Source organism: Anabrus simplex, chromosome 6 (genome assembly GCF_040414725.1).
Source record: "Anabrus simplex isolate iqAnaSimp1 chromosome 6, ASM4041472v1, whole genome shotgun sequence".
Classification (NCBI taxonomy): Eukaryota; Metazoa; Arthropoda; class Insecta; order Orthoptera; family Tettigoniidae; genus Anabrus; species Anabrus simplex.
Window position 1 is genome coordinate 345248729 of NC_090270.1, and position 15038 is coordinate 345263766.

At 38.5% G+C, this 15038-nt stretch overlaps 1 protein-coding gene across 5 annotated transcripts in view; it reads right to left on the reverse strand.

Moving 5' to 3' along the window:
• Positions 1-15038, reverse strand: part of LOC136875367 (cyclin N-terminal domain-containing protein 1) — a 265579-nt gene that overhangs the window by 17856 nt on the left and 232685 nt on the right. The window lies entirely within an intron of this gene.

Genomic DNA, 15038 nt, shown 5'->3' on the forward strand with positions numbered 1-15038 from the left:
TGTAGAGTGCGTTTAAGTCGCCCGTAGTGGGGCATGTCAATGAATATTGAATTTTCTATATTTAACATCTCTTAAACACGTACTACATGTACGTAACACGACCTAATATGTTGAAAGTCTGTTTCGATTAATAGGTGACTTCAACGCTTAACTAGGCAGAGAAAGAAAATACCATGGCATCATCAAAAAATGGCCAGCACACAAAAGAACAAATAAAAATGGAGAGAGACTAGTTGACCTGCGTAGAAACCATAACTTAATCTCAAAATCTACATGTTTTAAGAGAAATCCTAAAAACCTCAAAACATGGAAACACCCTGACTACACTAAAGGAGAATGACAACTGGATCACATTTACATGGACAAATACCACCACAGAGAGATCTATAATGTCAAACTCCTCCAGGTTCAGATCACTATGTAGTTAAAATTAAACACACTCCCCAGAGGAAACAACAAAAGCAAGCCCCTAAAACTAAAAGAAAAATAGATCCTACCCAACTAATCAACAATGAAAATTATCAAAAAACAACTGAAAAACTGAAAATCACAGATAAACATGAAGACTTATTACACAATCTTAAACAAATTCCAGAAGACCTGGCTCCAATTAAACCACATTAAAAGCACCAATGGTGGAACAGCAAATATGATGAAACAGTGGAGAAAAGGCATCAGGCATGGTTATTACATCAGTCCCAAAAACCAGAAGTATCCTACCAAAATCTAGTAAAACAGAGAAAAGAAACTAGCCAAGTCTTACGAAGAATAAAAAGATAGCATCATAAGGACACACTGCAATTAACTGAAGAAGAATTCATTAAGACTCAATCAAGGGACTACTAAAAAACCTTTAGAAAACAGCTCCGAAAATATGAACCCCCAACCCTAATGATGAAGGATGAAAATGGTAAGCTGGCTCATAACAATAAAGACAATGCAGAAATTCTGGCTAAATATTTCAACAAGCTTCTAAATTGTGAGGAACCTATGGACCTCCTTCATTTGGACTCCAACACCCCAATACAATTACCACCAGAGAACATCAATTCCCCCCCCCACAATAAAGGAAGTCTACCAAGCCCGGAATAAATTAAAAAACTACAAAGCGCCAGGAGAAGATCAGACCTTTGCGGAAATATGAAAATAAGCAGGAAGATCAGCAAAAGTTGCCATCCATCAACAACTTGTCGCTATCTGGATTAAAGAAGAACTGCCAGAACAACTGGACAACAGCCCTCATTCACCCACTGCACAAAAAAGGAGATAAAACTGACCCTAATAACTACAAGGGAATCTCGCTCCTAGACATAACACACAAAATCTTTTCAATAATCATCCTTAATAGGATAAGTTTACAACTTGAGAAAGATCTAGGAGAATATCAAGGAGGTTTCAGACCCTGGAGGAGCTGTCCTGATCAGATCATGAGTCTTAAGTTGATAATGGACTATAACAGGAGAAAAAACAGAGATATGGTGATAACATTTGTAGATTTCAAGAAAGATTATAATTACATCCATAGAGAATTCCTGTTTAAAATTTTAAGACACCTTGGATTACACCCCAAATTAAAACATGATAAAATTGACTCTCACTAACACCAAATCAAAAGTGAAGTTTAGGGGTGAAATATCAGAGTCATTTGAAATTACAACTGGGCTACGGCAGGCAAAATGGCTCTTACCACTATTATTTAATTGTGCTCTAGAAATAGTAATGAGGGAATGGTATAGAAAGTGTCCCCCAAAAGTAAAGAATGGCCAAAAAATTAAAACAAATTGTCTGGGTTTCGCCAACTATTTAGCATTACTGAGCCATATCCTGCCGGCCCGTAAGAGATACTCAGATCATTATTTGACGTAATATATAAATTTTAGTGATATAAATTTCAGTCATATATGGTAAAGTAATGAAACGCAGGATCGCTGAGACCGGAAGTCTATGGAGACATCAACACTTCCTTGGGATCGTGAGAAAGGCTTAGCATCACTAGGAGTTGGCACATCTCGGCACATGTACAAGATGCTGGCCATGAGAAATATTCAGCCAATAAGAACGCGTGGATATGGCAAACATGGAGTCTACATCGCGCAAAGTCATAATCCCAGGTTGACCAACATGGACAGTTGCTTGAAATCAATTCTGTTATCTGACGGATTTCCACAGGTCTACAAGTGAAATATGATCAGGAGTACGATATAAAAATTATAGGAAGAGATTTGATATTATTTGAACTGTGTTTTATTGGTATGTTATAATTAATATTGTGTCAGTATGAATGGCAAGTACTCTGATTGGTGGTTTGTCTAGACATGCGGGAATCCCATAGTGAGAACGGCATTAGCCATGCTTCCTTAGCACCTCAAGCTCTGGAGAGCGTCACTCTGATCGCGGATACTGACGTGATTTGAACGTTGTTCGCTGTGCTCTAAGAATTGTACGTGAGAGTTGCCACGTGAATATATCAGTAACAGTATATGGTTTTTAAGACCAATAAACAGTGTTTCAGTCGTGCAGCTGAATAAATTAACTGGTGCAGAATAAATTGCAGATCATATTATCGCAAAGTTCACCACCGATAAATAGACGGTGACAATTAGCCGCAGTTGGGAAAGTGAAGGAGAGACGTTCTGTTGTCTCACATTTTTGTGTCGGTCGCGTTTCGCGAGGAACTCTCGATCCGTACCACGAACCGCTCTCAATAACTGTGTATATATACCTTAAAGTGTTAAATTTCAAGTATATTTGTGTGTCAGTGTGTTGGCTGAGTTTATAGCCAAGAAAGGGTTGTTCGACACGTGCAGCATTGAGCGGTGAAGAGATATTCATCCAAAGCCTTCTGTATGCAGTGTTCCATAATTTTCAGCAAGAAGGTGGCATCGCCCATAGAAGAAGGAAGAGTATTTCTATGTGTTAAAGCAGTGATCAACATGGAGTAAACACCTAACGAAGCAGGGATGTGAGCCGCTGCCATGTGTCCGGAGAGTCGTCCAAGATAAGGCGCATGTTTTAATTATGGAATGTTATATGGGTTATGTTAAAATACTAGTGCAGTTTAGTGTAGGGATTTTCTTTTACGTAAAGTAAGCCTTTACCTTTTACCTTTATATTGTCGTACATACGGATAAGAGAGAAATGCATGTTCTCTATATTTTTATTTTTATTTATGACTAGTTAGATGGGATAATGAGGGAGTTGTTAGGATTATTCGTTGTAATTTATGCATGATAATTTAGCTTAGTATTATTCCAATTTTTCCTTGTATATTAGTGGTAGGAGGATTAGATTGACAAGTTCATCCAATTTTCCAAGTTAAACACTTGCTATGTTGAGTGTAAATTTTACTTAATTTTGGTCATTTAGAGAGTTAGTAACAGTTAAATTGCATGACGCATGGTATTTCAGAAGCTGACACGTAAGGAGCTGCATAATGACAATGAAAGAATAGGATCTTATGACTTAGGTTGGAAACTGTTTTGCCCAATGATTGGTACAGGAAATGAACCTGGTCTCATAATGTAAAAGGATGATGAGAATTGTAAGAGATATACGAGGTTATAATGCATGCGGAGTTATAAAGTGATTATGCAGGCCGGTTGCATGCCTGATAAGTTAAAGAATGATGTGCAGTGGATATGTACCTGCTATTGTCTTCTGAGAGAATATTAATTATCAGAATTGACAGAATTGATTCCAGACCAATGAGTCTGATGTGTGTTATAATTGTCGAAGCATGCTAGGAAAGAGTACGATTGTACGTGAGTTTCCGTATAGCCGAAGAAAGATGATATTGCCTCACAAGCTTATTTATTGGCCGTGTTTACTTAGACAGCGTAAATGAGATGGTATTTCTGTGTTACAATCTTGGCGGACAGAAACCAAGCCTTAGTGCAGTGTTGAGTTCCAATATTTCCTTTCAGCTCACAGCATAGCAGGAAACACATGACGGATGATCACGCTTTTGAGTGCGCAAATGCAGCAGAAGAAGGCAATGTTGCCCATTGCTTTCCACATGTTGTATAAGGATAATTATATGTTTTTCTCTTACAGGATGGTGTTTTGTGATGTTTTATGTTGTTTGAATATGTTCTCTTGTTGTTTAATGGGGAGCAGCCTGAATGCTGAGTAATATTGATGGTCAATCTAGTTCTCACTAGATCCTTTTGGTGAACCGCGATTCACGTCGAATCAGTGTAGTATGTAAGAATTCTTCTCTTTATCCGATGTAAATAGGTGTGATATTTTGCTTATCTTTGTTCATTGTAAATATAGCGTAGGGAAATGTTACTAGTATTTTTCATAATTCATAACATGTTCCATTGCGTCTTAATTTTCCTTTCATCGTCATTTTCTTTTATTGTAATTTTCTTTTAACGTTTAATCTTGTGACGACTCAAATAAATTACAAACCCGTATCAATGTGATAACTTATAGTGTGTTACTCCATCCGAAATGAATACGTATCAGTATATGCGTACGTATATTATTATGTGACATGAACAATGGACTATCAGAAGAAGATTATTTCTAAAAGTATTCAGGTATTCAATGTTGTGCCTGATACTTCATTTCACACTTAATTCTTTGATCAATTAACATTTTTAATGTCCAGTTCTTTCTTTAATTTTGAGATTTTGTTAATGTCATTTTTATTATTTGATTTACTTGATTTTCTATTAGTATGATTTGGGGATATTTGTGAATAAACTCATCCTACCCCATATTATTGTTTCTCATTCGAGTTATACCTCCATTTTCCTGTCATTTACTTATATTTAAGTGAGGAACTTCGACTTTTAGCCTGGCCCATCGACGACCAACCCACATCTCTGGCCAACCCTGAGTTAGTCGGATGTTTATACAGGAATGGAGGCATCGTCCTAGAGGGTATTTACCCCTGGGTACGGTACATTACTAGCAGTTGACATAAAAGAAGCAAAAACCCAGATATCATAACTTCAAAACATTGTAAATAAAATTGGCCTCAAAATATCATTTGAAAAAACAGAAATTATGCCCCAAAAACCAACACAACTAAAAGAAGTTACCATAAATGATAATAAAATCAAAATAGTAACTCAATTTAAATATCTTGGAGAAGTAATAACATATAACCTAAATGAAAAAATCTCAATCCAAACAAGAACAAATAGATTAGCAAAAGCACAAAAATTAACATGGGGCATCTACAAAAAGAAATCTCTATCAATAAATGCAAAAATAAAACACTGCAACACAGTTATAAAACCAGAAGCTACATATGCAGCAGAAACTCTTTTTTACCTGAATAAACAAAGACTGACAGACTTCAGAAAATTGAAAGGCGGATTGGAAGAATCTGCATCAAGAAAAAATACCAGAAAGATGGACAGTGGCGGATAATACCTAACAAAGTCGTGTACAAAGAGCTAGAACCCATTACAGATACAATGGGTACGAGGAGACTGGGACTGTTTGGATATATCATGAGGATGCAGGACTTGAAGACTTCTGAAACAACTAGTACAACACAATCTCATCTCAAAAAATACCACAACAGGATGTAAATGGATCAGAGAAGTAAGAAAGGATCTGAAGGATATAGGCCTTACAACAGAAGAGACCACAAATAAGATAAAATTGAATACAAAACTCAAGAATATAAATCTCCGTTTTACCCTTACGCGAAACATGATGATGATGATACTTGTTGTTTTAAGGGGCCTAACATCTAGGTCATCGGCCCCTGATGGTACGAAATGAGACGAAATGCAATGACAAAATAAAAATCCAAAATCCTCCACTGACCAGAATTCAAAGCGTGAGGACGAAAAATGAACGGATGGATATGAAGTTAAAACAATCAGTGGAGCCGACCCGCAATGCCTCAGTCTCAGAAACTGATGGAAAACAATAGTAATACTGACCAAGGCACTGCTTCTAGAGCTCAATACTGAATTGACAATGCTTGCAAGCTAAAGGGGTCCAAAATATAGGTCATCGGCCTCTCATAAGGGTACTTATCGGTTGGAAAGTAGAACCATGGTATTTGTCATGTTGCGGTACTAATCAAAAGTATCGTAGACTCACAGTATTCCACATATTATGGTACTACTCACAGGTAATGAAATTCGTACATGTAATACAGACCTATGGTGTTTCACACATAGCGGCGCCATTTAAGGCAACGCAAACCTATGGTTTTCATCACATAAGTGTACTAACCACAGGGACTCGTACTATCCCGTGGTGTTCCTTATATAGTGGGTACTAATCATAGGCAAGCCAGAACCCTGGTGTCGCTCATATAGTGCTACTAATCACAGGTACCGTAAAAGTCTGACCGCACGGTGCTCCTGATTGCTACTAATCACAAACCTATTTAATACCTAACATAGTGGTACTATGCGCAAGTAATAGCGACCCATGGTGTTCCCTGCGTGGTGGCACTAATCATAAGTAGTTTCATGGTTCTAATCCAATCATCCCTTGGTCGCCCCCTTTAGTTGCCTCTTACGACAGGCAGGGGATACAACGGGTGTATTCTACATGTGCGTCTCCCACCTGCAGGGGGTTACGCGAAACAAACCAACAACACACACATTTTCAACCGAGGAAAGGGCATGAAGATCAGAGCATCTGAAGAAGTACTGGGAGGACTGCAAAGCCCGAACAATCCCTTCAAAGAGACCTGAACGATGGACTGACTAAAGTGATCCCATGCGGTCATAAAACAAGAAGAAGAAGAAGAAAGTAGTGAGTAACATGCGAGTTTGTTAAATTAAGATGTAAGAACATAGTATTATAAGAAGAATTTGTAGTTAGGAAATACTGACCATGTATATCCTTATATTTATATAACTTTTAATTTGATCTGTACACATGGCCTAGCAGTGAAAACTGTGCAACATGTGAAACAGTGACTATATTGGTAAAGACAGTTGAAGTCAGTTGAAAGTGTTGTAACAACTGGCTTGGAAACCCGGGGTCCAGGCAGGAAGTATAGGCAAAAGATTGTTATTCATCAATGTGGATGAACGCAAGAGTTCACTTGTTTGCATGTCGACTGCTTGGTAACCAATCTGCAAGCTCCGGTTTTGAACGAGGTTGCATTTACTGAGTAACGCTTGAAGATGTTTCAGTTGTAGCATTGCTACCAGTAGACGTTAGGCAGACGCTATGCCACATGGAGCAAGCATATATATATATATATATATATATATATATATATATACATACACACACATACATACACATTTGCGCTTGCAACGAAAGTGGGACTTTCATTTACGGAGCCATTACTGTACCTAGTGACTGCATCAACCATTACGGAGCAGACTATGATGTCATTACAGATTCATTACGATGTTGTGAGAAGTCATTCCTGGTGTACGTTCTATGGACTATGCTACATAGTGTTCATTTGTAAGTCATAATCTGGGTTATTCATATGAGATATAACGAACAGGGTGTGTGGTGGATTATATGTGTAATCTGGAGCTAATGTGTTGTTATGCACAGCACTGATTATGGCTAGATGAAACCGTAGGCCACGTGTTTATTACTTGGTTATTCTTTGCCATGGTTGTCTTTATTCATTTATTCTACCATTTTACATTGTGAAGTTGTACCGTATAGTTTGGTTAACAGAGTATAGTGAAGTCACTGGGTTGTTGTTTTCTCAGTACAATTTTATAACGTGGTAAATTTCTAGTGTGGTGATGCTATTTTGGTTAACGTAAATGAGTTATAAATGGCAAGATGAGTTAGTCTCATCGCGTGATGATTATGGTTGGTGTTTTTGTGTTTTTTAATATTTTGTTTCAGGAATAAACGCACATACTAGAAAATAGTAAATCTTTTATTGGTGGAGTAAGGAAAAACCCAAATTTATTTTCAAACTTAAATAGTAGCAGGTAAGGTAACTAAGCAAGTTTGGAGCCATGTCGACCTGATGACCGTCACCTTAGGAGAAGGAGTTCTTAGGAGAAGGAATTCATTCATGCTCTACAGAGTCAATTATTCCCAAGATAGCGGGTTTCAAACCCGGCAGAGGTATTCGGATTTTTGAAGGGCGGAAGGAAGTCCATTCGACACTCCATGTCGTACAATGTCGGCATATAAAATATCTCTGGTAATACATTTGGTGTTTAACCAACAAAATTCATTAAATCTCAGCCACAGATGTCCAAGAGAGTTTTGGTTTACTCTGTCTCCCATCTAGTAGGCCTAGAGTAAAATAGAATGTCAAAATTGATGAGCAGACAGCAAGATGGCATCAAATTTAAATGTCTGCATATGGTAGCTGGGGCCATACGATTATTATTATTATTATTAATTATTATTCCTGTAAACCTTTTGCAGGTGGTGCTCAATTTCGTTATTTATATTTTATTCTAGTTACAAATTATTCATTTCGTGTTTCAATTTCACCAAGTAGTTACACCTTGTTAGCCCTGTTTTCTCACGGGTTGATAAATCGTGGTCTTTTTGCAGTCACTCATAGTCCTGTATCTTATTATTATTATTACTCTATATAGTATAACTTTATCTACAAAAAAAAAAGAACCCTTCTCTGAATCCAGTTCTTTACACATATCATTTAGGTCCAATAATGCTGCCTTGAGGAATTCCTCTCTTAATGATTACCAGATCAGATAATGCTTCATCTATTTTAATTCTCTGAATTCTATTTTCTAGAAACATAGCCACCCATTCAGTCAGTCCTCTGTCTAATCCAATTGCACTCATTTCTGTCAGCAGTCTCTCATGATCTATTATGCTATCAGAAGCCTTAGATAGGTCTATTGTGAAACAGTCCATTTGACCTACTGAAAAAATATCTGCTATATCTTACTGGAATCCTAGTAGTTGAGCTTCAGAGGAATAACATTTCCTTAACCCAAATGGTATTAGTTCATGAGGCCTAGGGAGTCTTTCATTTTCACACTCTTCATAGCCCTTGTATTTGTTTGGCCGTTACCTTCATTTTTCAGAGTGTTGAACCCCTTCCATTTTTTCTCTCTGATTAGTGTTAATACAGGATGGTTGCCTAGTTGTAAATCCTCTTAAAAGTATAATCACCACCACCACTTCATGCAAACAATAATCAAATAAGTAATTCAGATATGGTACTGTAACCCAACCCATTGCCTTTATTATATTCCTCAGAAACCTTAACGATTCCAATGCTTTTCTAGTTTTCAACTTTTGTACCTTATTGTACATGTCTTTGTTATTGTAGGTAAATTTCAATACTTCATTAGTATTAGTCACCACCTCTACCTGGACATTATCCTCGAAACCAACAATCTTAAAATACTGCTGAGTGAATACTTCTGCCTTCTGTAAATTCTCACATATTATACACTCTCCTTGTTCATTAATGATTCACGAAAAGTTGTTTTAGGAACCTGTCTGTGCCTTAAAGTACCTACAGTGTACATACCCTTTCCTGTAGTTGGTTCCATCACTTTCTGATTTAGGTGTCCTTCCCAGATTAACTTGTTTATCAATTGTTGGTCATGCCTCCTGTCATTCACATTACCTTTCCAATTGACATTTAGTAAATTGAGATTGCCTGCTACAATCACATTCATTTTCATGTCATTTCCCACATAGCTGGTTATCTTATCAAATAATTCTGCACCAGCGTCACTGCCTCGCTTTCCAGGTCTGTACAGCTGAAAAACATGAAGTTACCCATTATCTTTAGAGATGAGCCTTACACCTAGAATTTCATGTTTCTCATTCTTAACTTTTTTGCAGCTTACAAATTCTTCTTTCACCAGTAGGAATACTCTCCCTCCTACATTCCTATCATGTCTCCTCTATGATAAACACTCCAGTTCCATGAGAACATTTTTGCACCATAATATCACTTCTCAGCCACGATTCAACTGCTATTACAGTATCTGGTATGTCCAATCCTTGTCCCATTTCTCTATGGGTGAGTGAAGATGAATCTTTGAAGCAAGGTTTTATGACCAGATGCCCTTCCTAACGTCAACCTCATCAGAGGAATTAATGATATGAAATGAACGATGTGACACATGATAGTAGGAAGGGAGAGAGTGAAACCCAGTGCCAGCACATAGCCTTCTCCTGTCAAATAGCACCAAAAGGTCTGCTCAACGCTTTACATCCCCATCCGATGGATAAATCACCATCAACAGCATCACATGACCTCACTCCATATGAACACTGCAGAGAGGTTTGGAATTTAATCCAGGCTTATGGCATGCAATCTAGTGATTAGAAATTGTATACGACCATCTCCCCAACACTGTTGGCCAACATTCTGATAGGGAAATATTTTTCGACCAATGGGACTAACCATGGTGTCAGATCATATAGACATCATGCCTTAACAATCATGGTAACCAGAGGGGCTAATATCTAGGAAATATCTACAGTATCTATTAAATTACCATACTTAATTCTATTTCTTTCTTTACAATACTTTACCAGTAACATATTTATGTCATTCTTACTTGACTTCTACGAGGGCCATCCGGAAAGTAGTACCCATTAGCGCCGCACGAAGCGCTGACGACTCGGGTAGCCACTGGGCAAGGTCAGACTGTGTCAGTGGCTTGTCTGCCTGCTCTGTGCAAGGTTGCGTGGCGCTAGCATTGCCTGTGTTGTGTCTGTGATCGTTTAAAATGTTTAAACAAATTGAGAACCCCACCAGTTGTGAAGAGAGGGCCGTGATTAAATTTCTTAATGCATGAAACGTTCGACCTTGTGATATTCATTGCCAATTAACAGAGGTGTATGGAGACAATGTGATGGACGAGTCATCTGTTCGGCGCTAGTGTCGCAACTTCAACCTGGGGAGGGGGATACACACGACGAGGAGCGTTCAGGGAGACCATCTGTCATTACAGACCAACTGCTGAGCGCAGTAGACGAATGCGTGAGGAACGATCGGCGCATGACAATTGATGAACTCTGTGAACATTTTCCTAATGTGTCTCAAACAATTGTTCATGAAATTGTCAAAGACCATCTGCATTATTCAAAAATCTGTGCAAGGTGGGTCCCTCGCATGCTTACAGAGGAGCACAAAACCAAGCGTACGGCTGCAGCACCGACGTTTCTGGGACGTTATTCCAATGAAGGAGACTCTTTCCTGACTCGCATCATTACTGGGGACGAAACATGGGTTTGTTATGCATCACCTGAGAGTAAATGATAGTCAATGGAGTGGCATCATGCTCATTCACCAACCAAACCAAAAAAATTCAAGACAGTTCTATCTACCAGGAAACTCATGGCAACCGTTTTCTGGGATCGCCAAGGTGTATTGCTCATTGATTTTATGGCCCGTGGAGACACAATTAATGCTAATGCGTATTGTGAAACATTAAAGAAATTACAGCGGGCAATACAAAATCGACGGCGAGGGCTATTGTCTACAGGCGTCATTCTCCTTCATGACAATGCCAGGCGTCATGCAGCTGCGATAACACAACAACTTTTGCAGCAATTCAAGTGGAAAACCTTTGACCATCCCCCGTATAGCCCGGACTTGGCCCCTTCGGATTTTCATCTCTTTACGAAGGTTAAAGACTTTCTGGTGGGAAAAAGATTTGACAGCGATGAAGAACTTAAACAAGCCGTGACTACGTATCTCAACACGCTGGCGGCAGAGGACTATGGCACTGGAATACAAAAACTCTTCCCACGTTATGACAAATGCCTAAATTTGCTTGGAGATTATGTGGAGAAGTAGTGTAAAGTATGCTCTTTCCAATAAAAATGTGTATATTTGTTAATATTTACTCCTGTGTCTTTATTGCGCAAATGCGAACCACTTTCTGGATGGCCTTCGTTGCTCACTGCAATCTTATCACTGCTCCTTAGTCTACTCCACAGCCCTTTTAAACTAACCTCCTAACTTTAAGGAACCACTGTGATTCAAATGAATCCCATTTCAGCATAGATACCTGTGTCTGTACATCTCACTCCCAATTTTCCACATATCCACTCCATAGTGTCATTTAAATCCCCGATCACCTTCCAGTCAGTATCCCTCCTACACAGTATTCCACTGATAACAATCTCTGCTCCCTTAAACTTCTTGTCTGCTGCATTAACCAGATTCCACACAATCCCAACTGGTACTTACCTGCTTGCCTTAGATTGTTGGTACCACTCTTACCTTCCACCTCCTCCTCCTCTTCTACTTTCCTCAACATCTGTCTTAACCTAATTCCTGGATCTGAACCTGTCAGCCTGGCATTTAAAATTAACTAATCAATTAATTTAAATGTTCTTGCAGTTGGTCTTTCAGATGGATAGAGAGATAATATTAGAAGAAACTTTTATTTTTAGAACTGTCTGAATGGCATATTCCACTGTAACCAACAGTGCCAAGCTGCCCAGAACTTTCTACATCTGAATCTCTTCTCAAATGACAGAAATTTTTGCACACATTACTGAAATTGTGGATTTAAGATCATAATAAGTCCATTATGTATATTTAGTACTATGTTTCTTATTTTGAGGCTATTTTCATTGAATTATCATAATTTTATCATAATTTTCTACAGACATATTAAAGAAATTGATATTTTCTCTTGAGTAGTTTTAAACTCTGGCAAGGGAACATCGGCAACAGTTATGTTGCCGATCGCTTGGAAAACACATTGAGGTACACGCGAAAAAGATGTTGGCATCAATTTTGGGTGGCGACATTCATTAGGGAGTTAACTAAGAGGCCTAAAAGTTGCGACATTTCAAGTTCCGCGCAATCAATGATGAATGCCTGCAGGCCAATGATAAGCCGGCACTTTGCCTGCCTGGAGACACACCTCTGCACCTCCTCCCCTCCCCACTCCAACTGGTTCGCTGCCACATGTTTCCCTTCTCCCCACGCTTGCCGGCTGCCTAGCTGTTAACGGGAGCAGTGCTATACTTTGCTTCTTTTCGTACTATAATTATTGAAATCCTTTAAATAACGTTCCGTTTCACACATAATAATAATAAATAACCTAAACTAATATACCCATATTTTATTCAAATGTTATATTTTCATTCCTGCTAATTCCGGTGAGTTGTCACATTCATGGGTACAACCCGAATTAAGCAACACTGGGAGGGGTCAAACGTGGGATGGGGTACCGTGTCCGACCTACGCTTAAATTATTATTTACTTCTAAAACGCCTTAAAGCTGTTGGTAGTGTCCTTTAGAATGGATGTACATATGGAATTAATTAAATTAAATCACCCACCTTTAAACAACGTAAATATATTTTTATTTAAAGAAATTACGTGCCCGGGTAGAAGATCTCAATGAATGTAATGAGATTTGGTACCTCGGGATACCAAAACCTGGTTACAGGTCCAAATCTTCTTTTTATATCCCCTTCCCCTCCCATATTGTGTACGCTATCAGTTGTGTCATAACGAAACAAAACCGCAGACGACAACAACAATAATTATAAATTCCGAGTTTGAAACTACTGGTATTTTCCCTATTGCGTACTCCGGTATAAGGAATAGGCCTATTGATAGAATGTTTTTTATTTGTGCTTGTACTAAACGATTTATTTATGTTTTGCAGTGACAGTCACAACACATTTCAATTGCAGCAATGGTTGTCGAATATAAATCAATTTAATGCATAGGCAACTTTGATATGAGTATGACATGGAATGTAGTAAAGTTTGACCTAGTAAGAAAAGCCTTGAAAAATAAATAAGATGTGCCTTTATATATGCAGTAGATATACATTAATCACAGGCAGACCTGTAGTCTTACTTTACCGGTACTTTTGTGTTATAACTGACGAAGGTCTATGTATTCAACAAGTGCCGATATTAAAGTATCACACTATAGTCTTCTGGGTACAATGGCAGTTACATATGCAAAAATTTAAATGGCTAATGTACGAACTGGTACAACAACAAACAATTACAAGGCAACACAATAAATGACTCTGTTCACATTAGATCAGACAAACTCCCCGTCAGTAACTGATAGTAAACAAAACCAATCTTTGGTCTATTTGAAACATTAAAAAATAGTGAACAGAAAACCGAAACAAAACACAATTAACAACAGGCACCATACTTTTATCACGGGACATATGCTTTACAATACTGGTGTTCACAATTATTTATTTATTTTCCACCTAGTCGATACAATGATTGCTTAAGGCAATTTTTAATGGTCAAAAGTGGTACATGTTTCGTATATTATCAACATCTTCAGCCACATGACACTGTTTAGATGAAAAATATATAAACTGACAAAGTAATGCTTTAGAGGAAGTGTCCTTAAAATTTTATTTAATACTGGTGTTTCTCGGATGTTCAAATTGTCCTAGATGATCATCAAGGTATCCACTGCAGTACCACAAGTACTTCCACATGTTTTTAAATCAAGGAGATGTCAGCTGGCCCCGTGATGTTGGGGTAGCATGCTTGCCTCTTACCCGGAGGGCTCAAGTTCGCTTCCCGGCCAGGTAAGGAATTTTTACCTGGACCTGAGGGCTGACTTGAGGTCCACTCAGCCTACGTGATTACAATTGAGGAGCCATCTGACGGTGAGATAGCGGCCCCAGTCTAGAAAACCAAGAATAACGCCTGAGAGTATTCATCGTGCTGACCACGACACCTCGTAATCTGCAGGCCTTCGGTCTGAGCAGCGGTCGCTTGGTAGGCCAAGGCCCTTCAAGGGCTATAGTGCCGTGAGGGGGAGGGGTGTGTCAACTGGAAATGTAACAGTGATTGCAACTTTAAGATGGTGTTACGGTGGTGCAGCACGATACCAGTATTCATAAGTCGCAGCCCAGAATACAATCGTCTTGTATACGTTTTCCAAATCCAAAACCCATACACGTCAAATGGCTGACAAACTGCTGTAGCACTGGCTGGAAACATCATAACTTCTACTTCCGTGCCATGAACAAGTGCATTGTGGCCAGAGACAGAATCTAACAATAAAATGTTTTTTCCATCAGGTAAACTTGGTTTCAAGATGTCATTATACCAGCTGTGAACTTCTGCTTTGCCCAACTTTCCAGACGTGGTGCACAAGACATTAA